Here is a 3,926-nt window from a genome sequence, read left to right on the forward strand (position 1 = left end):
ATGATCGGCCCACTTGACTCTCCCCCATTCCCTGCATACCGCATCAATCCCATCAGTATAGCGGTCCGTAAGTATTCCGGTAAAAAACGCCTTATAATTGACCTGTTATGGCACCCCATAACTCCCGCATGCCAAGTCTCAATAGCCTTATTCCCAGTTCAGACTTCTCCCTCCACTATGCCACAATTGACCATGCCATTTCTCTCATCAAAATCGCAGGTCCGGGTGCCTGGCTCACTAAGGCCGACATCTCCAGTGCCTTTAAAGTTATGCCTCTCGACCCAGACTTCTGGCACCTCTTCGGGGTTCATTGGCGGAACAAGTTCTTCTTCGAGTCCGCCTTACTTTCGGATGTAGGAGTAGCCCAAAGATTTTGCCTTAGCCAAAGCTCTCTGCTGGATCCTCTTGAATAACTATAGGCTTCCTTTCTCGTCCACCTTCTCGACGATTTCCTTACAATAGATTTTCCCCACTCCCCACCTGCAAAAGCCTCCTCCACACTTATTTCCGTTTTTAGGAAATTAGGGGTACCTCTCGCCACGGACAAAACAACTGGCCCCTCTCATATAATCCAATTCCTCGGGATCACCCTCAATTCCATCAATTTTTCTGCCTCCCTGGCTCGGGACAAGATCGACAGGATCCAGACGTATATCTCTACCTATTCTTCTGCCAAGTCTTGCACAAAGAGGGAACTTCTCTCTCTGCTCGGCCACCTCAATTACGCCATGCGTATCATTCCCCAAGGACGGTCGTTCATCTCCTACCTTCTTGACCTCGCCTCTTCTGTGCCCTCTCTTTACCACCACGTAAGCCTTTCAGCCAACTGCAAATCCGAGCTCAGGCTTTGGCAGCTTTTCTTGGCCAACTGGAATGGCATATCTCTCTTCTGCAATGACCTCCTCTCCGATGCCGTAGATATCCAGCTTTTCACAAACGCAGCCCCCTCAGTCGGTTTCGGAGGCTATTACAAAGGCCAATGGTTCGCGGCCCCTTGGCCTCCTGAGTTCTCTTCAATCCCTCTTACCGACCAGTCATCGGCCTTGTTTGAAATATTTCCAATTGTCGTTGCAGCTTCTCTTTGGGGCCACAATTGGAAACAAAAATCCGTCCTTATCCATTCGGACAACTACGCGGTAGTCCATATAATCAACAAAGGAAGGTCTTCATCCCGATCTATCATGAAATTTCTCCGCCGCCTTTAATGGATTTCTCTCACACATCAATTCATCCTCGTAGCTGCTCACATTTCAGGCCACCTTAATGAGATAGCTGACTCTCTCTCTCGCTTTCAATTTCAGAAATTCAGGAACTTGGCACCAGATGCAAGACCGAACCCATGCACAGTACCTCCCTATTCGGAACTCACGTTCCTCTGAACCATCCTTTCCATCACTATGTCCAGCTGGCCCAACAAACTATCCTCTTAGGGATCGCCCCTCGAACTCTCAACTCTTACTGGACTGCCTGGAAGGGCTTCCAATCCTTCCACCTCTCCGCGAACATTAAATTCCCTTCTTTCGATATTCTCACCGTATCATCCTTCGTTTGCTATTGTAGAAACTCACTCAAGGTACGAGCATCCACCACCAAAGTATACCTGTGCGGCATCCACTTCTTCCATAAACTCCTTTTCGGCATGACCTGTCCCTCCCTTATCCACCCTCAAATTACTCTCCTGCTTAAAGGCTTTCAGCAGCTTGAAAAACCACTTCCGAACCAACGCGCACCACTTACCTCGGACATCCTCGAATCCTGCATCTACGTCCTCAGGTCGGGTTACCACTCATCCTGGGTCAACCGCACTCTCGAATCTTTATTCTTGTTAGCCTTCTTCAGCTTCCTAAGATGCTCTGAAATTACTGCTGTTTCCACATCCTTCGATCCTCCTTCTCAACCCTGCTTATCCGACATCTCCATCTTATCTTCCGATACACTGACCTTCTATCTTAAGAAAAGCAAAACCGACCAACTCAGGTCCGGCACTCTCATCTATTATTTCAAACTCTGCTCATACATAAGCCCATACGAGCCTCTATCCCATTACGCACATCTTCGCACCTCGGCCAGAGCTTTGCCTACTGACCCTCTGTTCGTAAACGAGAAGGGCTGTATCGTGACCCGCAACTGGTTCCTCTCTCACCTCCATGACGTCCTTCTAACCGCCAGATACCCCCCTGAACAATTCTCCGGGCACTCCTTCAGATCAGGGGCCACATCCTCCACCGCTCGCCAAGGCATACCCGAGTATCTCATCAAGCAACTCGGCCGTTGGTCCTCTGAGGCTTACCATGCATACATTAAAACTAACCCCGGTATCCTCAAGCAGGCACTTTCTCTCCTCGGCTGAATTAGTTTAATCATTTGGTTTTGTTTTAGTTTTTTCTGCACTGGTGACTGGGTGTCCTTGGTTCTTTTGGGGGTCCTATCCTCCCTGTCCAACGGCCGGGAGGTTGGCCCTCAGCCAAGCGGGTTACGCCAAATCTCCACATCGCAATAAACAATTCTAATTTCTCCCAAGCTTTCGGCTGCCATCATTCCTCGTGAATACAGATAAGTCTTCCTGAGTGGTAGTATGAATGCTGTTCAAATATACTGTAGTTTATCTCATTCAATCCTTTCCAGGAAAATAACAAAGTCAAAATATATAATACGTATCACATCCTCAAAAAAGCATTTATTTTGAGTTCTGAAGCTTAACACATGTAGTACATGAAATAATCAAGAAACTAAGTAATGGGAAAAACATCATTCTTTCAGGCTATTTAATTGTTGTATGTTCCACAACTAATGCATCTTTTACAAACCCAAACACGGATTCTTAGACATTGAAGAACTTGTGGACATATCACATAAATTAAAGATTAAATTAAAGACAATAAAGACAAGCTTTTGTCATAATAATAAAAAGAAACCTTAAGGAATAATCTTTTTAAAAAAACCCTAACACTAAATATCATGTTAAACGTACAACTTCTATAATGTTTGTGATTTTATTTTTCCAGGAGTTTTTTAGATGGCATAGTACTATACTGATTTATTTTGGAATTTGCTGAACTCAGATTTACACAACTTAAATCATGGTATCATGATCATGACTGTCGCCTCTGTGCAACAACTGATGAACACAGAATTCATCATGTTTGACTGCTTGCTTGGAGCAAACCAATGAGCTAATCTTTATACATACAGTATGTCCTTAAAAGCACTGTTGCTGTTTTTCTCTTAAATTATTAAGCTTCTTCAGAGGCTTAAAGCTATTGAGAAGGAGATTAGAGGAGTTATTTTATGCCTCTGTGTGTGTGACTGTGTGTGCCTTAGCATCTATGCAAATCCCAGAACTACTTGCAGAGAGCTATATCTCCTAGCTCTGATTTCTTACTATAATGCAATTGCTTTCACTTCATCTCAACCTTCAATATTCCTTCCTTTAAGGATCTTACTCTCCTTTTTGTCACTGACAAAGTTAAAGTATTGCATTCAGCTCTGGACAAATTACTAAAGATATGATGCCAGTTGCATAAAATACAAATTATAATAAAAGTTATGTTTCACTTAAAATGTAGTTATACCAATAGATAATTGTTGAGTTTAAAGGTGTTATATCAAAGCAAAATATGTTGAATTCAGATCCTTCTTGAGGACAGAAGTACTATTTTTAGTACTTAAGGGGTTTTACACCACATACTGAAATTCAGAACTCTTATGCTTATACATTCTATTTCATAGAACAGCAATCCAAATGCCCTTGTGTTACTGTAAATCAGATTCAAGTAGGGAACCTTCGTGCTAAGATCTGTTTTATCAGAACACAATTTCTCCACAAATTGTGAAACAATGACATTCCGTACAAGAGATTCAAAACCTAAAAAAACATATGAGTAACTCTTATTATAGCCTTATTATTTAATTAGGGGGATTCATTT

At 43.0% G+C, this 3,926-nt stretch overlaps 1 pseudogene; it reads left to right on the forward strand.

The window, feature by feature from the left end:
• LOC148829288 (uncharacterized) lies at positions 1 to 1,379 on the forward strand (annotated as a pseudogene).
• The last annotated feature ends 2,547 nt before the right edge of the window (positions 1,380 to 3,926 follow it).

The sequence above is a fragment of the Atractosteus spatula genome, chromosome 8, assembly GCF_055471065.1.
Source record: "Atractosteus spatula isolate fAtrSpa1 chromosome 8, fAtrSpa1.hap1, whole genome shotgun sequence".
Taxonomy (NCBI): Eukaryota; Metazoa; Chordata; class Actinopteri; order Semionotiformes; family Lepisosteidae; genus Atractosteus; species Atractosteus spatula.